Consider the following 20,395-nt stretch of genomic DNA (forward strand, 5'->3'; position numbering starts at 1 on the left):
ATCAGATGGTGACCCTGCGCCTGGTCGTACTCTGCTGCTCCCCCTGGTGTTGGGGGCTGGGAGTGCTCCGGAAGCAGCGTCTACAGGGGAATCTCTTGACTGAGCCTAGGTCACAACCCTAAGAAAGGTCAAAGGTTGAACCCACTGGTTTGCAATGAAACGCTCCCTCCTGCAGAAAAGGGACGATAATTAAATAGCCATTGGAGCAGGTTCCTGCACCTGCATCTTCAACCTTCCTGTGCCAAGGTGATAGTCATTGTCACTTTCTTGCTCTGCCCCAGGGACTATTTAATTATTTAGCCAAAGTGGAGCAGCTTGATCAGAAGAGATTGTGGGATCCTCGCATCAGACTATCCCAGACCCCCGTGGTTCGGGCATCCACCTGAGTGGTGGGAGACCTGTGTTCAAACCCTTCCTCCCCATCAGGCAGAGCAGGGAGTAGAATCTGAGTCTCCCATATGCCAGGCGAGTGCCCTAACCACTGGGCTCAAAGTTATAAAGGAGCCTCTGCTGGCACCTCCCCTGGATTTTGTCTTGGACCCCATGCAGAAGGGGTGCTCAGTGTACTCCTACAGGATTGGGCCCCACCAACAAGATAGGCTTTCCATTGCCTGCCTTCTGGTTTGAGGATCCTTCTGGGGTTTACCCATAGGGCAAGTGTCTGGACGCCTAGGGTGAGGCAGCAGTGCTCAAACTCAGGAGCAGAGAAATTTAGGAACCCTGGGAAATGTTCCCGTAGACGTGTTGGTGCTGAGCGAGGTCAGGCGCCTGCAGAGTTTGAGGCAGCCAGGCAGAGGATTTCTGCATGTCAGGGGGGCGGGAAGAGGTGGGGCAGAGCAGGCCTGGGAAGAGGTGGGGAGGGAGTGAGGCCTTGGGGGAAGGGGTGGAGTGGGGACAGAGCAGGGGTCAAGCACCCCCAGGGAAATTAGAAAGACGGCGCCTCTGGGCACTGTTATTGGAGAGCATTCGCTAAGCAGTCTGGGGATGCTCATGAGCACAGCCGGCTGCAAGTGACAGGGGCTGAATGATCCATCTCTCCAGCCTCCCGCTCACACCACCCGGAGGCCACTTCTGTTGGCCAAAAATAACTACATGTCACATGTGTCTAACTAATGACTGCAATTCTCAGACAATATGTTCACCAGCAAAAAAAAACCCCCAAAACCCCAGCATCAGTGAGATCCTCTGCCTGAGTCCATCCACCAGAGCTGACAGCATCTGGCTGCCCAGAAGCAGCAAGTCTGGCTGGAAGCAAGTTTACAACCATGTAACCAGTTTGCCTTACACAAGGGTAACAAAATGTATCTCATCACAATAGGAGATAGGATGTGTAACAACATTGTATCCAGTTGCTCATGAAGAATCCAGGTTCTTCCCCAGCAGCATCTCTGCCCAGCTCGCCTCTCCCATTGCAGCTGCAGCTCCAGGTCTGGTTCCAGAAGGCCACTCCCCAGATTCCCTCTTGTTCCTGATCTCAGATCCACTCTGCCACAAACGAATCCTGACTGCAGGGTCCGGCCACAGGAAACAGCCGCAGAATGAAGGTTTGTGACTGATGGCTACAGATCTCCAGCCATGCATGTGCTGGGTGGGGGGTGGGGGAGGGGAAAGAGCCCTGCCAGCCTTCCCTTTAAAGGAAATCATTTCAGCTCACACCATCCAGCTGCAAAATCATAGGAATTCCCCAGTGAAATGCATTAAATAGCTGTACGGCAACCCCTGTAACCAGCCACATGTTTGGCAAATGCTCCCTTATCACCACTGCTGGATTTCCATTTCTGGTCCCAGGTGGCTGCTCCCCAGACTCTCCCAGGCCCCCTGTGTCTGTCCCCAGATCCCCTCCTGCAGTCAGACTGGACAAGTGGCCTGAGAGCCTTGGAGACAGGAGTTCTCTGGTTAGCCCATCCCCTGTACAGCGCAGGAGCCCCAGTGCCAGCTCCTCTCACACCTGCTGTAAACAAACAATTCTTATCTGTTACTCTAGCATTGATTCAAGATCAAAAGGGAATATTAACAGTTAGGATGACACTTGATTGAAATAGTATTGTCTATATGTCTCTTTAAAGTTTGTGGTAAACTGAATATGAACTGTTTAATGGACAAGTTACCTTGTGCTAAGCTGCATAGCGAATTGCCAGAATATTTGGAAAACAGAAGGTCACTTTAAAGGGATATTGTTCACCTGGGACTGAATGGTCAAGAGGCTTCTGGAAATATATAAAAGTTGGAGGACCTGATTCTGTTTTATCTCATCTCTACTTGGATGCTCATGGGGAAAGCTGCAAGCCACAAAGAATGAGATCCCAGGATTCCTGGTGCCCCATAATGGACATTGACTTAATAGTTCTTTTCAGATCAGTCCAGAGCTATCTGCACCTACAAAGCTAAACAACTCTACGTATCTGAGCCTCAAGAATTGAACTAAAGTCTCTATGTATATTGATCTTTTAACCAAGTCTCTCTCTCTCTCTCTCTCTCTCTCTCTCTCTCTCTCTCTCTCTTCTTTTTTAATAAATTTTAGTTTAGTAAATAAGAATTGGCTGTAAGCGTGTATTTTGGGTAAGGTCTAAGTTATATGTTGACCTGGGTATGTGGCTGGTTATTTTGGGATCAGAAGAACCTTTTCTTTTATATGATGAAATCAGATGTTCAGTAATCATCATCATATCAGACATATGTACCTGGATGGAGGCCGGAGGCTGGGCACTTTAAGGGAACTGCGTTGTTTGGACTTCTGAGTAAGCAGTGAGGTAATAGAGAAGCTGGTTTGTGTTTGGTAAATCTAAGTATTGGAATATCCACCAGCTTGTGGGGTTTGTCTGCCCCGTTCTGTTTGCAGTTCAGCCTAATAGAGGTACGTCAGCTGGCTCCCAGGGGACGCCATTGTCACACCTGCATCACCCAGTGCTGGTGGGGATTCACTACACATGTCTCCTGCCCTCAGTGCAGAGAGACCTTTCCCCAGAGGAACCTCAGCCGAACAGGCAGCTCAGGAATGTTGTGGACGCAGCCGGAGAACTCAGGTTGCCGTCAGGGAGGGAACCAGACCCAGAGAGACTCTGAGGCCTGGTCCACACTACAGGGTTAGGTCGAAGTTAGCCGCATGAGGTCAATTTTAAAATGGCTGCATCTACACAACCAACCCCGTTCTGTCGACCTAAAGGGCTCTTAAAATTGACTTCTGTACTCCTCCTCAGTGAGGGGAGTAGCGATAAAATTGACCTTGCTGGGTCAAATTTGGGGTAGTGCAGACACAAATCGATGGTATTGGCCTCTGGGAGCTATCTGTTTCTTCACTTCAGCAGGTGGGTATTGTAGTTATAATAGTTCTGGTCTGACCAAACTATTGTCTGATCCCCCCAGAATTGATACATTTTTTCACCAAAGCCTCCAGGGGTGAAATTGGTCGGGTCCTTCCTGCTCAGCAAACAGGACGAGTCACTTACAGGCAAGGAAACACCCAGTTGCTGCTGCAGGTGGGGCACAGCGTGAACTCAGGAAACTGAAACTTACCCTGTCCCACTGCCCAGAGGGAACCATGGCTGCAGCGAGCCCCGTGAAAAGTCTCCAGGAGGAAGCGACATGTCCCATCTGTCTGGAGTATTTCACACACCCTGTCACTCTGGAGTGTGGGCACAATTTCTGCCAAGCCTGCATCGCCCAGTGCTGGGAGGGACCCGACACAGCCGCCTCCTGCCCTCAGTGCAGAGAAACTGTGCAACAGAGAAACCTCAGGCCCAACAGGCAGCTGGCAAATGTCGTAGAAATCGCCAAGCGGCTGAGTTTCCAGGCAGCGAAGGGAGCAGGAGGGGGCGAGGTGTGTGGGGAACACCAGGAGGCTCTGAAACTGTTCTGTGAAGAGGATCAAACCCCCATCTGTGTGATCTGCAGAGAGTCCCGGGCTCACCGCGCTCACGCGGTGGTTCCCATACAGGAAGCTGCCCAAGAGTACAAGGTAGGGAGTTGCTGTCTAGTTTAATGGGTAATAACTTTGGATGTTAATTACAGCTTAATGGTGTGACCCTGTCATTCAGCTGTGTGTAGCCTTCATTGCATGAAAGCTGATTGGGGGACTTACAAGCTGTGGATGGTATTACTGCTTGTATGAAAGTGTTTATTGTTATTTGCATCCCCTAGAGACCCCAGATGAGATCTGACCTCGATTGTGGGGGCCTTGCACAAAACCCAGTGAGGGCCAATCCCTGCCCTGAGCCATTTACAGTCTAACTGGACAAGACAGACAAAGGGTGGGAAGGGAAAATGAGGCACAGTGAGGGGAAGTGACTTGTCCAAGGTGACTCAGCAGATCAGTGGCAGAGCTGGATATAAAAACCTGGTTTTCCAAGGCCCACTTCAGTGCTCTAACCACTAGCTACTCTGCCCCTTTCAGCAGCACTAAGTAGTGATGATGTGCAGACAGTAGGAGGAAAAGACTCCTTGATACAGGTCCTAGGCCCGGCAGGGAGAGGAGGTTTCCCACTGGGATTCTGAACTCCTGTGCCGCTCCATGAGGGGTTAAACTCAGATGCTGCCGGCCTGCATAGAGGAGATCACAGGGCTGAACATGGTGTGGGACCCAAAGCACCTTCAGTCCACACCCACAAGGGCTCCAGTCAGCGCAGGTCCGTGCCACATGCCACTGGGATCAGACTTATCTGCAGCAAAACTAACCCCTGGGCCGTGCAGACCAGTGCCACTCTGACCTGTTCTCGTGTGTTCATGGGCAAGGACCAGCCAACGTGGGTCCGTTAGTCCCACCAGGCAGCCCTTTGAAATCTGCCAGAATCCACCGCTTCTGGGGTCTTTGATTGGGACTTTGGGGAAGCTACCCAGAGGCCATTGCAGGGAAAGGGGCTAGGACAGCACTAGGGCAAACCCCAGCTGTTCCTAACACAAATCAACACATCTAATGGGGTTTGCCCTAGGCCTTAGATCAGTGCTGTCCAACCCCTCCCATCCCCAGGGGTACAGGGCTGAAAGCCAATGGAGATGGACTCCTTTGAGCATCCCAGCCTACATGGCTGCCCCCGGTGGCTTCTGGGATTGGTATCACTGTTTGCTAAATCTTCTCAAAAACAGCTTTATAGATTCACCACCACGGGACACCAGTTTTCCACTGGTTCCACTCAATGGAGAAAGTGGACGTAAGAACTTCAAACCATCTGAATACAAAACCCACCCAATTTCCATAAATAAGGTTTCATTTCCTTCGTGTCTCTGATGTCCTACCTCTAGAAAGACCCACTGTTGTACACAATATTGTTGTAAGCGTGTTGGTCCCGGGAGCTTTTCTTCAGGCCTGGAAAAGAGTATGTTCCCCAGAGCTGAGTTGTGTGTGACTCTTTTACTAACAGGAGCTGGGCCAGTAGAAGGTATTGCCTTACCCACCTAGTCAATCTAGGAAGACTGACTGTTATGTAGAATTTTGGGTGGAAAACACCTCATCCACCCCCTACAACACTGAAAATAAACCCACCAAATCATTTCTGTTTGTCAGGAAAAAATACAAGCCCATTTGCAGACTCTGAGGGAAGAGAGAGAAAAGCTGCTGGGATTGAATGTGGCTGGAGAGGAGAGAAGCCGGGAGTATCTGGTCGGTGCCTGTTGTTCTTCACCTGCTGGGACACAGAGCTGGGAGGGATGTTTACTGGTAGATTTCTCTGTGGCCTTCTATGTGTTTCTCCATGATCATGAGATTGTGTGCGTCTGTGTGTGTGTGCATGCGTGCGCATATCACAAATGTTCTCTCCCTGGAGGACAACAGCGTCTTCTGCAGGATCTAAGATGCATTTTAGTGAATGAGTTAATTACTACCCGTTGTGGCATTCACAAAATTTCTCCCAAACCGCACTGACTATATCCCGGTAGACACGGAGACAGCCCTTGCAGAGAGATTGGGCCCAAATGGGAAGCGGTAAGAAAATCCTCTCCTTTGTGATCACAGTGTAGAGTCAAGTGTCAGGATGGGAAGAATGGTGGGTTTGGAACCTCAGCCCACAGAGACTCTCATTACAACCCGACCGCTCTCCAGAGCCAGCGGGGGAGGGGCTAGTGAAACTCTGGCCCACCAGAGGATCTGCCTACGAAGCTCCTGATTGGAGCAGACGTTCGGATGCATGAATTGCGCCAGCAGGAGTCACGGGAAGTTGTCCAGACAACTGAGTGAACTCCCGATCTGCTGCTGGACTGGACACACTGACGCTGGCTTGGCCCTGGCGTTGTTCCTGATTCAGGTTTGACCTGCAGTACTGCTGTCTGACTTTGGCTTGACCCTTCGCGTGGCTGCCTGACTCCGACTCCAGTTCTGATCCCCCGTGTGACTCCAGACACTGATTCTGGCTCAGCCTTTGGCGTGACTTCTGAGCATGACTGTAGCCCCAACCCTTGGTGAGATCCTGACTTTGACTCCAGCTCTGACTTCGGCTGTAGTTCCTGACTTCTGACTGCAGCTCTGAGCACTAGGCCTGATGGCTCATGGCCTGGTCTCTAAACAGATGTCTTAGAGATTGTAAAGAAACTCTCTCTTGTAAGACTGTATGAAAGGTCATCAGGCTCCATCCATGTTCCTGACCAGCCCTTTCCTTATTTCTGCTAGAAACAGACAGAAACCGAGAGGCAGAAGATTGTGTCTGAATTTCAGCACCTGCGGCAGCTCTTGGAGGAACAAGAGTGACTCCTGCTGGCCCAGCTGGAAAAGCTGGACAAGGAGATTGTGAAGATAGAGAATGAAAATATCAGCAAACTCTCAGAGGGGATTTCCCATCTCAGTGAGCTGATCAGTGAGATGGAGGGGAAGTGTCAGAAGCCAGCAAGTGAATTCCTGCAGGTGAGACTGAGCTAGAAACATCCCAAATCCCAACACAGGGACAGGACAGCTCCTAAAGTACGGGCACCGGGGTCCAGCAGTCAGAGATCTCAGTGTAACTCAATGTGTGCATTGCTGAAATGTGAATGACTATTGTTCTTTGCAGACTCACAGACACATTGATATTAGAGGTGGAAAAGCCCCATTAGCTCAGTGAAACCATGGCCCCGGGGCCAGGGCAGAGCTGATTTGCCCTTTATTTACAAAATCCCTTTCCTGGAATCCCAAATGTGTGCCAGGTGGTACTGAGATTTTTTTTAATCTCTCTCTTCTCTCTCTCCCCTCTAGGATGTCAGAAGCACCTTGAGTAGGTACGTGGCTCTCTCTCACTCCCACAAATACTTGGCAATGCTGGGGAAGAACATGGAGATGATGTTTTTACCGCATCTCCACAGCAACATGTGTGGGGATTTTGGATACAAATCTCTCAGATAAACTTAATCCTGAGGTTCTCACCCTGGTACAGAAGACTCTGGAATTCTCCATTCAGTAGGAAAGGCTGACCTCAAGTGTTTCCTCGAGATGTCACATCCCTGGGGGAGTGGCTGCCTCAGGATTGTGGGGATGGAATATGGGTCTGTCACTACTGGGGCCCTGGTTACCATTCAGCCCAAGGCAGCAGTGGTCAAGAGTCTTTCCCACCTGAGTCTTTCCCAGCCTGAGGACTGTTTGGACACCTGTGTGGAATGAGCTGGGGACGGGGGAGTTGGTGTCTCAGTTTAGTTCCTAGTGGACAGATTTCCACAGCACTTTACATAGGAACCTCCTGTCCCTCAGAGCATGGAGGCCAAGGAGTGAATTGGCCAAGGAGACTCAGTTCCCCTTTTGTCCCCAGAGCTGATCTCACCAGACCAGAGTTGAAGAATATTAAAGAGTCCTTAGAAGGGAAGGTTGTACGGCCATGGGCTGTGTTGCACCTGCTCTGAGGCAGGGAGAAGTCGAGGAATTCGAACTCCAGGCATATTAGAGCAGCGACTCACTAGCCAGAACTTATCATGAGTCACACAATGAAATATAATCATGGGAAATTGTTTCTCTCCAGGTGTGAGAAGGGGAAGTTCCAACAGCCAGAGGAGATTTCTCCTGAACTGGAAGAGCGAGTCAGCGATTTCTCCCAGAAAACTATGGTGCTAATGGAGACGCTGAGGAAGTTCAAAGGTACCTAGAAGGGATCTAGGAATGGAAATTGGGAAGAGCCTCTGAGACTGTGGGAAGAGAATGGTGCTGGTCAATTGGTTCACACTTAGATGATGCTTCTATTTAATTGTTGGGTGAGAAAGCCAGACATTTGGGTCCAAGACACTCAGGTTGATTAATTCAAACCTTTCTTTGCACCAGAAACATGCTTTTCGATTACAGTTACAAAGTAAGAAATGACTCATCGACTCTAAGGTCAGAAGGGACCATCTACTCTGACCTCCTGCACATTGCAGGCCACAGAACCTCCCCACCCACTCCTGCAATTTACCCGTAAACTCTGGCTGAATTACTGAAGCCCTCATATAATGATTTAAAGACTTCAAGTTACAGAGAATCCACCATTTCTTCTAGTTTAACGTCGGTAAATGATACGTGCCCCATATGGCAGAGGAAGGCAAAAATAAACCCCAGAGTCTCTGGCAATTTGATTTGGTGGAAAATTCCTTCCCTATCCCAAATATGGTGGTCAGTTGGACACTGAGCATTTCAGCAAGACCCAAAAGCCAGACACCTGGGAAAGATTTCTCTCTAACTCAGAGCCCTCCCCGACTCGTGCCCCAACACCAGCCATTGGGATATTTGCTACTAACCATCGCATATAGAAAGAAGTGATGGTCAGTTCCCTTCTCCTGGGGCATAGGTGGGTCACGGGGGGATTTCTCCTAGGAAGCTCTAATTACCCCTAGCAATGTCTGGAATATTAGACACATCCAAACTGCATATTTACTAGTTCTTTTCCAATCACCTTTGAGTGGTATGAATATTAAGTACCTTATATAGGTCATACACGACACATGCATGAACACATCATTGGCAGGGCTTTTTTTCTTCAAGTTATTTTCATGTTATTGTTCTCTTCTCTGATTGGTTTATTACCACTGATGATACACACGCCACTCTCACCCTTGTCTCCACACAGCGGGTATTGGACTTTGCTAACTTCTCTGTGGCTGGATGCACAGCCCCCCTCAGCCTGGCTCCAGCCCTTCAGTGACACCCCCCCACCCCACAGCGCCCCTAAGCCCATTTCCCTCTAGCCCTTCACTGCCACCCCCCCAGTGCACAGCCCTCTCAGCCTAGCTCCAGCCCTTCAAAGCCTCCCCCAACTGCACAATCCCCCTTAGCCAGCTCAAGTCCTTCAGTGCTGCCCCCCCACTGCACAGCCCCCCTCAGACTAGCTCCAACTCTTCAGTGCCACCTCCATATTGCACAGCTCCCCTCAGCCAAGCTCCAGCCCCTCATTGCTACCCCAATCTGCATAGACCCCCTCAGCCTAGCTTCCCAGGAGCAGTGGGGATGAGGGACAGGGGGAAGCCACTTCTGGGAGCCACCAGAGGTGAGTCCCCCCCACGAAGAATTTGTTCCACCCTGGCCCCTGCTCACAACAGACCCCCGCCCACAGCCGGAGCTTGTCCCTTTGTCCTGGTCAGGAGACAGAGGAGGTTCCCATTAACCGTGGGATCACCCCTGCCTGGAGAGGGGTGCCCTGGTTACAGTGAGGCGATGGGAAACCCTGCTCCACTGAGAGACCCCCCCTCCTCTGCTTCCCACATCCTGTGACATGATGGGGGATCTCCCATGTAAGGGACACAGACAGGGGAGAGACATGGGGTAAGCGGTGTAGAGGTGGGACACACACAGACACAGACACTCATCCTCCCATCAGACATATTATTTAAACAAGAAAAAGAAAAAAGTAGTGACAACAATGCACTGAAATATGGTTTTAGGAGAAATATTTATTTCAATGCCCCCATCCCACAAAAAAAATATTGACTGCGGCAGTGAGGGACATTCAAAAACACTCACCTGAGTTGAATTTATTACTATTATTATTGTTTATTATTTATTAACGAGCTAGGTTATGGTTTTTTCAGTGTGGAAAATTGTGTGTTATTTTATGGGTTGAATGATGACTGAATGACATAACCCCCCACCAATGTCCGTCACTCACTCCGGTAATTTTGTCAAGTGTCCGTCGCACAACATGATGCTGCCAACCCCTGGCCAAAGGGACCAAAGTGGGTACAGTTACTTTTCCGCCAAAGTCTTTGTATGATCTGGGTCTAGATTATGACAAAAGGCCATGAGTGAATGGGACAAACCAACTGGAGTTGGAAGGTGGGAGGGGATGAGGAGGGGAAAAGTAAATCTCTCTTACAGATTGTGTGTCCTGGGATGGTTGTGAGGCTGAAAGGACGTTAGTTCCATTGCTGGGAGATCTCTGAATGAGAGAGGAAGTAGAAGGTTTCCGTTAGTTTCTACTAAATGCCTGAGTGTGTCTCTGGACCTCTCGATCTGTTTCTCTGTCATGATGAAAACACAGTTCTATGCGTTCAGAGTGGGGACACTGTTATAAATATGAAGGTCTGAAATTTCGTCTCTTTTCTCCTTTCCCCCGCCAGACACTCTGCCGTCTGCACTGGAATCCCTAGGAGCAGACAGACAGGGTGAGTTTGCAGCTGGAGATTGTCTTTAAATTCCGAGAAAATTGCAGTGAAAACATCTTCATGAGATTGTAACGAAAGTTACCAACCAACTCACCAGTGACTGTGGCACACACAGCCCTAAAAATAACCTGTTCACAGTGAGGAGATCCAGGGGCACTGGAACATGGGGGCCAGGGGGCCAAGCTCACCCTCTTTTGAACATTGGCATAGTTTGGGGGCAGGGGGCCGTGTTGGTCCCCCAAACTGCAAGTCTTGGGCAGGCGTGGAGCATCGCAGCATTGGCTGTGCTTCATGGAGGGGCGGCTGATCAACTCCGCCCTGTGTAGTGCAGCTTCTTCCTTGTGCTTGTCCCTCTCCGTGGCCCCGCCCCTGCTCCTCTTCCCCCTGGACCCTCCACCTGCCCTGGGTGGTGCACGCCGGAGAGTGGACATGGGAAGGTGGAAGGTCAGGGGCTCTCCATAGCGGCCAAGGCTCCCAGCCTGGACAGGGTCAGGGCCTCGGCGGGAAGATGAAGAGTGGGGAGGGCCAGGGAGAGGGCAGGGCCACAGATGTTGGGAACTAGTACCCCCCCTCCCCAACTTCTGCCAAGGTGCCGGAACACCTGGGGCGATCCCAAGCTGACATCACACAATTAATCCTGACACCAACCTTGGTGCTGAGTTCATGCCCATGCTAATGAACAGAAACACTCTCCCTGAGCAGCACCTGAACAGAGCTCAACGCCCTGAGGACTGACACATTCCTCTGCTTTACCCCGGTGCAGGGGGTCTCCCCATTGCTCTTCTCCAACATCCCGCCTTTCCTCTGGGGAGGGCTGGGCTCTCCCATTGGAGCTGCTCCCTGCTTCCTGGATTGGGGCGATCCTCTCCCTCTGATGCTGCCAGGTCCTCCCTTCTCTCTGGCCTGGGGATGGGGCTAGCTCACCCAATGCCACCTCCTACTCTCTGGTGTTAATCAGCTCTTCCCCAATGCTGCATCTTCCTCTCTGTTCCCAGCCGTGGGAGTGGAGACTGCATTAGAGGAGGGAGATTTCCTCTGGGCTTCAAAACTGGACCTGCTTCCTCTGCTCCCTCCCCACTAAAACCTTTCTTGGTGTGTCTCTCCTGCTGGGAATGGAGCAGAATCAACAGGGGTAGCTGGGAGCAGACGGTTATGCAAGCAAATGGGAAATTAAAGAAGTGGGTCTCCTTACAGAGACTGAGGAAGTGCAGTGACATCTCTGCTCAGTGTCAGGTGCCCATGACAGAGGCAGCTCCCTGCAATCCAGGCCTGTCCCAGCCAGAACAGGGCTCCTGGGGAAAGTGAGAAATGGTCCCAGCCTCCCCCAGGGCTGAGCTCTCCTCCTAACGCTCTGATTCTCTCTCCCCAGCGAATGTGACTCTGGATCCAGACACGGCTACTCCCCAACTCGTCCTGTCTGAGGATGGGAAAAGTGTGAGACGGGGAGACACACGGCAGGATCTGCCCGACAACCCTGAGAGATTTGACACTGAGCGCTGGGTGCTGGGCTGTGGGGGATTCACCGCGGGGAGACATTGCTGGGAGGTGGCGGTGGGGGATGGGCGATACTGGGCTGTGGGGGTGGCCAGAGAGTCTGTGGGGAGGAAGGGACGGATCAGCCTCAGCCCTGAGGGGGGGATCTGGGCTCTGCAGAGGTGGGGGTATCGGTTCCGGGCTCTCACCTCCCCTGAGACCCCCCTGCCCCAGCGCCGGGCCCCCACCAGGATCCAGGTTTGTCTGGACTGTGACCGGGGGCAGGTGACATTTATAGATGCTGGTGACGAGGCCCCGATCTTCACTTTCCCGCTGGGCTCTGTCCCTGGGGAGAGAATCCGCCCCTGGCTCGGGGTGTGGGGGAGATCCCACTTCCGACTGTGTCCCTGAGACCCACAGCAGAGGGGGGAACCGGAAATCAGCCTCTCTAGCCTCACGGACCCCAGTCTCTATGAGCTTGGAAGACTCCATCGACCCAGCCCCTGGCTCCTCATCTTGATGGCCCATGGAAGCTCCTTCCCCTTCCTCTCTGCAGCCCCAGGCATGGGAGGGGGAGGGGGAGGAACCCCTGGGGCTGCAGGAGGGGCAGAGGGGCCCTGAGGGGCAGAGGTGGGGGCTGGGCAGGGGGCAGAACTAACACCGGGCTGGGGACAGGCAGAGGTGGGGGCTGGGCAGGGACCCAGCATGAATCAATCAGTGGTTGGGGGGCTGGGGAGAAGCAGCAGCAGGGAGCGGTTTGTGCAGATCTGTGGGATTGGATCTCATGGGGTCTCCCAGCCAGAGCTCCTGCTGCAGGGGCCCAAGTCACTTCACGACAACTGGTGACACTGTCATGGTCCCACACACACGTGGGGGTGGTGGAGGGGATGGGTAGGGGGTGAAGATTGATGGAAAAACCATTGTATAACCTTAAAAAAATCATCATTCGGTCAGTCTCACGATTTTTTTAACCTCCTGAGGTTGGCAGCACTGGGGGAGGCAGGGACAGGGCAGGTTTAACCAGCAGGAATTAGAAGAAGCAAGAAGGAAAATGTGAATGAAAATAAAACAAGAATAAAGGGAGAGTCCAGGAGAAATGGTGGAAAATACAAATGAGAAGAGTGACAGGAAACTATCCCTGACAGGGGAACCAGCCTGGGGGCAGCAAGAGGGGAAGGGATAAAATTGGGGGTGGAGGGGGGTGGAATGGAGCAGCCATGGGGGCTGATCTGTAACAGGGAGGGGAGGAGAGTGGGAGAAACACAGGAAAGTAAACAAGGATCAGAAGTGAGGGTAAGAATAATGAATAGAAAAGGAGAGTATGAAAGGAAAGGGAACAGAGAGATTTAAGACATGTTACTGAAAGTGAGAGTGTAACTCATTAATCCCCTATATTAATTCCTGGCCATTGGTGCTATTTTAGTGCCATTAAGAAAACTGTTCTCGTAGCTGGGGATCTGCTTGCCATGCTGTGGTTATTAAGGCTCCTTCTCAGCTCCGTTTACTTACCACCTTTAGTTATTTACTGAAAAATAAAACATTACAAACAATTCTTCTTGTTTGTTCCACTTTAATGTCCCAGCTGCAGTTGTCGGGGGCAGAGCTGTGGGATTTGCTTCCTGACTTGGTTGTGTCCCCCCAACCCCCACAGGGAATATCGCGCCTCTAGGAGGAGAATTTTGTGTTTTACTGGGATGTGTCACTAACGAAGCCTGTGCTCTGCCTCTGTCCTGTCCACACCCATGTCAATGAGGAATTGCTCAGCTGTGCTCTGCGGAGAGATGGCTGGTTGCACAGGGGACAATCCATGAAGGGACTTGGTGTTGCAGTGCTGAGCGCCACAGGGCCTAGTTTGTAGGCAACCAGAAAATCACATTCTGCAAAGCTGAGTCAGGTGCCTGAACCCCCTAGACAATGCAAGTGGGCATCAGAGGCACCTTACAGTGCAATTCACAAAAGCCAGCTCACTAGGCGGGGAGCCATCTAAGCGAGACAAGGGGAGATGCTGACAAGGGGGAGGGGTGGCCTAAGACCTGCCCCCTCTCACCGACAGATGCCTAAATCGGGGCTGCAGGGGGGTGTCGGTCTCTGCTCAGCTGCCCACGGACGGGAACCCAGCGCCCGACGTCCGGTGGCTCTGTCACCTGAGGCGTTTCTTGCTGGAATGAGTCAGGCACCTGCCTCGCTCCACACACAATGTGAGTGTGGGGGTGGGGAGAAGGTGGAGGTGGGTTTTGTGATGTCACCTGCCTGATAACTTTTACCCCCATGGTGAGAGCCCTCAGCTGGCATGTGGGAGACCCAGGTTCAACTCCACTGTCTAGAGTAGCTCACCAATGGGAGTACCAACCTCAGGGCAAACAGTTACAAACCAGGGTACAAAGCCCACGCTAGGTATCAAATGTGAACCCCTCAAGCACCAGAACAGCTTGAACATGGAGTCACAGACAGTCCCCTTGGGTTCTCCGGCCCATCTTCCTGCTTTTCTGCCTCCTCCCCTGCTCCATCTCCCCGCTCCCCCTGCTGGGCTGCCACATTCCCAGCAGCAGAGTCGGGGCAGCTCCTGGCCACAGGTGTCTCTGGTTAAAACCACCAGCTGCTCTATCCTGGCCACACAGAATGGTGGAAGATGTGGAAGAGGAGACAGCCTCTCCCCAGCCCTTGAAGAACCATTAATAGAAACCTTCCCACCCCAGGGCAAAGGGAGCAGGAGGTGGCAGCCCTGGAGGGAGAGACTCTTATCCAGGAACAGGGAGAAGCACCCAGAAAAGAGCCCCCCTCAGCCCAAGGCAAAGGGATGTGGCAGCCCTGAGGGGGAGACCTCTCCATTCATGTCTCCAGAACCCAGCTGGTCAGAGTTAAGGGGGTTTGGATGCTGGGCACTGAGAGGGTTTCTGTTTACTGGTGTGTGAGTCTGTATCCCAGACCTGGTGAGGTGCCACCGGACTGCAGTGAGGGGAACCCAAGCATCTGAGCCCCAGGATCCCCAGATAATTCAAGCCTTTGGGACTAGAATAGAGCCCATCCACTGCTCCAGTCTTGGGGTCCCTAGGCACATTCTTTGGGGACTCTCCCCCTATCTGAGGTGTGAAACCCGCTGCCTAACCCCCTGGTGTAGAGCTGAGCCTCAGTAATATGTCAGCAGCCCCCCCATCAGCTCCCTCCCTCCAGCCCCCAGTGCCTCCCACCTGCCATGGGCCCCACCAATCAGTGCCTCCCCCTCCTCCCCATGCCTCCTCCCTGCCACAATCAGCTGTTTCACATGCACTGGAGGATTGACAGGGGGGAAAGGGGCAGTGGCCTTGGGGAAAGGGGTGGAGTGGGAGCAGGGCCTTGGTCAGAGCATGGGGTTGAGCAGTGAGCCCCCCCGGCACATTGGAAAGTTGGTGTCTGTAGCTCCAGCCCTGGAGTCAGGGCTTATGCGCCACCCCTGGTATAGGGAGTCTAGGCCCCTCACTCAGCTTTGTGCATTGCAGGGCTGTTCCTGTGACCCTCTAGTGCCCAGTGTCTCTTGATAAATGTTGTCTCTGATGTCAGGGCCAGCCTTAGGGGTGGGTGGATGGGCGACCACCCAGGGGCGCCGTTCTATGGGGGGAAACCTCTGGTGCAGGGTGCCCCTCCTGCCCCAGCTGCTCTGCTCCCGTCTGCAGCCACCACTGCTCCTGCACCCCTCCTCCCCCCGCCTTGGAGCCCCCCTGGCCACCCTGTTCCTGGGAACCTCCTGTCTACTGTGCAGAGTGGGGTGGGGGCGGGGGTGGACTAATGATGGGGTGTCCCCATCCCCCACCCATGTACCCTGTCTCTGCTAAGCTGGGGTGTGGGGACAGGAGTCTCTGCTGCTGCTTCTGGGTGAGGAGTGGGAGCTGCTGCTGTCTGAACAAGCCTTCAGACTAGTGAGTGATGAGCTTAAAGTGACAGTGTGCTGTCTCTCTCACACACCCACAAACTGTCTCTCACTCCCCAGATACACACACTCTCCCCCAACACACACTTGTATTATTGTTGTTGTTACTTCCTGTTGAAATGAGCAAGGCACCTATGTTCTCTGTAATTTTATTCTTTCAAAGTTGGTTAAGGATTGCAGGGCTGTTATTTTAGGGGTTTTTTTGACTGGTCTGCGCATTTCATAGTTTTATTTCTCTCTTATGCTTCAATTTAATTCTTTGAGGAGTGAGTTCTAAAATGCCTAACCTGTCCTGGCTGGAGTAATTCTCATTATTACTTTTATTAGCATTTTGTGCTTTGTCATTCATTACTTAGCCCTGGTCTACACTAGGACTTTAGGTCGAATTTAGCAGTGTTAAATTGATGTAAACCTGCACCCGTCCACACGATGAAGCCCTTTATTTCGACTTAAAGGGCTCTTAAAATCGATTTCTGTACTCCACCCCTGACAAGTGGATTAGCGCTTAAATCGGCCTTGCCGGGTCGAATTTGGGGTACTGTGGACACAATTTGATGGTATTGGCCTCCGGGAGCTATCCCAGAGTGCTCCATTGTGACCACTCTGGACAGCACTCTCAACTCAGATGCACTGGCCAGGTAGACAGGAAAAGAACCGCGAACTTTTGAATCTCATTTCCTGTTTGGCTAGCGTGGCAAGCTGCAGGTGACCATGCAGAGCTCATCAGCAGAGGTGACCATGATGGAGTCCCGGAATCGCAAAAGAGTTCCAGCATGGACTGAACGGGAGGTACGGGATCTGATCACTGTATGGGGAGAGGAATCCGTGCTATCAGAACTCTGTTCCAGTTTTCGAAATGCCAAAACCTTTGTCAAAATCTCCCAGGGCATGAAGGACAGAGGCCATAACAGGGACCCGAAGCAGTGCTGCGTGAAACGTAAGGAGCTGAGGCAAGCCTACCAGAAAACAGAGAGGCGAACAGCCGCTCCGGGTCAGAGCCCCAAACATGTCGCTTCTATGATGAGCTGCATGCCATTTTAGGGGATTCAGCCACCACTACCCCAGCCGCGTTGTTTGACTCCTTCAATGGAGATGGAGGCAACACGGAAGCAGGTTTTGGGGACGAAGAAGATGATGATGATGATGATGAGGTTGTAGATAGCTCACAGCAAGCAAGCGGAGAAACCGGTTTTCCCGACAGCCAGGAACTGTTTCGCACCCTGGACCTGGAGCCAGTACCCCCCGAACCCACCCAAGGCTGCCTCCTGGACCCGGCAGGCGGAGAAGGGACCTCTGGTGAGTGTACTTTTTAAAATACTATACATGGTTTAAAAGCAAGCATGTGAAAGGATTAATTTGCCCTGGCATTCGCGGCTCTCCTGGATGTACTCCCAAAGCCTTTGCAGAAGGTTTCTGGGGAGGGCAGCCTTATTGCGTCCTCCATGGTAGGACACTTTACCACTCCAGGCCAGTAACACGTACTCGGGAATCATTGTACAACAAAGCATTGCAGTGTATGTTTGCTGGCATTCTTTATCTCTCTGTGTTATCCTCAGGAGAGTGAGATATCATTCATGGTCACCTGGTTGAAATAGGGTGCTTTTCTTAAGGGGACACTCAGAGGTGCCCGTTCCTGCTGGGTTGTTTGCCTGTGGCTGAACAGAAATGTTCCCCACTGTTAGCCACGGGGAGGGGGGAGGGTTGAGGGGGTAGCCACGCGGTGGGGGGAGGCAAAATGCTACCTTGTAATGAAATCACATGTGCTATGTATGTAATGTTAACAGCAAGGTTTACCCTGAAAGAGTGTAGCCACTGTTTTATAAAATGTGTCTTTTTAAATACCGCTGTCCCTTTTTTTTTCTCCACTAGCTGCATGTGTTTCAGTGATCACAGGATCTTCTCCTTCCCAGAGGCTAGTGAAGATTAGAAAGAAAAAAAACCGCACTCATGATGAAATGTTCTCTGAGCTCATGCTGTCCTCCCACACTGACAGAGCGCAGACGAATGCGTGGAGGCAAATAATGTCAGAGTGCAAGAAAGCACAAAATGACCGGGAGGAGAGGTGGGGGGCTGAAGAGAGTAAGTGGCGGGCTGAAGAGAGTACGTGGCGGGCTGAAGACAGGGCTGAAGCTCAAATGTGGTGGCAGCGTGATGAGAGGAGGCAGGATTCAATGCTGAGGCTGCTGGAGGATCAAACCAGTATGCTCCAGTGTATGGATGAGCTGCAGCAAAGGCAGCTGGAGCACAGACTGCCACTACAGCCCCTGTGTAACCAACCGCCCTCCTCCCCAAGTTTCATAGCCTCCACACCCAGATGCCCAAGAACGCGGTGGGGGGGCCTCCGGCCAACCAGCCACTCCGCCACAGAGAATTGCCCAAAAAACAGAAGGCTGGCATTCAATAAATTTTAAAGTTGTAAACTTTTAAAGTGCTGTGTGGCATTTTCCTTCCCTCCTCCACCACCCCTCCTGGGCTACCTTGGTAGTCATCCCCCTATTTGTGTGATGAATGAATAAAGAATGCATGAATGTGAAGCAACAATGACTTTATTGCCTCTGCAAGCGGTGATCGAAGGGAGGAGGGGAGGGTGGTTAGCTTACAGGGAAGTAGAGTGAACCAAGGGGCGGGGGGTTTCATCAAGGAGAAACAAACAGAACTTTCACACCGTAGCCTGGCCAGTCATGAAACTGGTTTTCAAGCTTCTCTGATGCGTACCGCGCCCTCCTGTGCTCTTCTAACCGCCCTGGTGTCTGGCTGCACGTAACCAGCAGCCAGGCGATTTGCCTGAACCTCCCACCCCGCCATAAATGTCTCCCCCTTACTCTCACAGATATTGTGGAGCGCACAGCAAACAGTAATAACAGTGGGAATATTGGTTTCGCTGAGGTCTAAGCGAGTCAGTAAACTGCGCCAGCGTGCTTTTAAACGTCCAAATGCACATTCTACCACCATTCTGCACTTGCTCAGCCTGCAGTTGAACAGCTCCTGACTACTGTCCAGGCTGCCTGTGTACGGCTTCATGAGCCATGGCATTAAGGGGTAGGCTGGGTCCCCAAGGATACATATAGGCATTTCAACATCCCCAACAGTTATTTTCTGGTCTGGGAATAAAGTCCCTTCCTGCAGCTTTTGAAACAGACCAGACTTCCTGAAGATGCGAGCGTCATGTACCTTTCCCGGCCATCCCATGTTGATGTTGGTGAAACGTCCCTTGTGATCCACCAGAGCTTGCAGCACTATTGAAAAGTACCCCTTGCGGTTTATGTACTCGCCGGCTTGGTGCTCCGGTGCCAAGATAGGGATATGGGTTCCGTCTATGGCCCCACCACAGTTAGGGAATCCCATTGCAGCAAAGCCATGCACTATGACCTGCACATTTCCCAGGGTCACTACCCTTGATAGCAGCAGATCTTTGATTGTGTGGGCTACTTGCATCACAGCAGCCCCCACAGTAGATTTGCCTACTCCAAATTGATTCCCAACTGACTGGTAGCTGTCTGGCGTTGCAAGCTTCCACAGGGCTATCGCCACTCGCTTCTCAACTGTGAGGGATGCTCTCATCTTGGTATTCATGCACTTCAGGACAGGGGAAAGCAAGTCACAAAGTTCCATGAAAGTGCCCTTATGCATGCGAAAGTTTCGCAGCCACTGGGAATCGTCCCAGACCTGCAACACTATGCGGTCCCACCAGCCTGTGCTTATTTCCCGAGCCCAGAATCGGCGTTCCACAGCATGGACCTGCCCCATTAGCACCATGATGCCCACATTGCCAGGGCCCATGCTTTCAGAGAAATCTGTGTCCATGTCCTGATCACTCACGTGACCGAGCTGACGTCGCCTCCTCGCCCGGTATCGCTCTGCCAGGTTCTGGTGCTGCATATACTGCTGGATAATGCGTGTGGTGTTTAATGTGCTCCTAATTGCCAAAGTGAGCTGAGCGGCCTCCATGCTTGCCTTGGTATGGCATCCGCACAGAAAAAGGGCGCGGAACGATTGTCTGCCGTTGCTCTGACGGAGGGAGGGGTGACTGACGACATGGCTTACAAGGTTGGCTTACAGGGAATTAAAATCAACAAAGGGGGTGGCTTTACATCAATGAGCATTTCAGGCAGGACTTCACGGAGGGTTCCAATAAGAAATGGTGCACCTAAGTAATTGTTCTTATTGGAACAAACAGGTTGGTCTGGCCTCTGATTGATACATGGCTAGATTTACCTCGCTGCACCTTCTCTGTGAGTGACTGCAGTGTGACCTAGAGGAATGAGTCCCCTAGACAGGGGAGGGGGGGAAGCAAATGAGTACAAAACAAATCTGGTCTATTTCTTGTTTTGATCCACTCCATCTATCTTTTACATCTTTGGATGGCAGCAGACGGTGCAGAAGGACTGCAAGCCATCCACATCTCATGGCTGCTCGGCAGAAGATGGTGCAGTAGGACTGCTAGCCATCCTCATCTCTTGCCTGCCTGGCAGAAGATGGTACAGTAGGACTGCTAGCAATCCA

The 20,395-nt window shown here is 51.9% G+C and overlaps 1 pseudogene; it reads left to right on the forward strand.

The window, feature by feature from the left end:
- The first annotated feature begins 3,538 nt into the window (after positions 1-3,538).
- On the forward strand, positions 3,539-12,399 carry LOC141998491 (zinc finger protein RFP-like; annotated as a pseudogene).
- The last annotated feature ends 7,996 nt before the right edge of the window (positions 12,400-20,395 follow it).

Source organism: Natator depressus, chromosome 14, assembly GCF_965152275.1.
Source record: "Natator depressus isolate rNatDep1 chromosome 14, rNatDep2.hap1, whole genome shotgun sequence".
NCBI classification, from domain to species: Eukaryota; Metazoa; Chordata; order Testudines; family Cheloniidae; genus Natator; species Natator depressus.